Source organism: Solanum tuberosum, unplaced genomic scaffold (genome assembly GCF_000226075.1).
Source record: "Solanum tuberosum cultivar DM 1-3 516 R44 unplaced genomic scaffold, SolTub_3.0 scf00004, whole genome shotgun sequence".
In the NCBI taxonomy this organism is placed as follows: domain Eukaryota; kingdom Viridiplantae; phylum Streptophyta; class Magnoliopsida; order Solanales; family Solanaceae; genus Solanum; species Solanum tuberosum.
In genome coordinates, this window is record NW_006238930.1 from 3,882,276 (window position 1) to 3,882,490 (window position 215).

Below are 215 nucleotides of genomic sequence, written 5' to 3' on the forward strand. Positions count from 1 at the left end.
ATATATTATTTAATATATACTACTTTCATCCCGAATTAATAATGTTTCAATTTTTTTTAATTTTCGTCACTTTAATATAGATTGAAATCATTATTATTTTCACTACGAAGAATGCACAAAATTAAAATGATAAGATGAAAATTTTAATTTAAAAAACAATACATGACATAATAATTTAAATACAAGATAACAATACATAACATAATAATTTTATC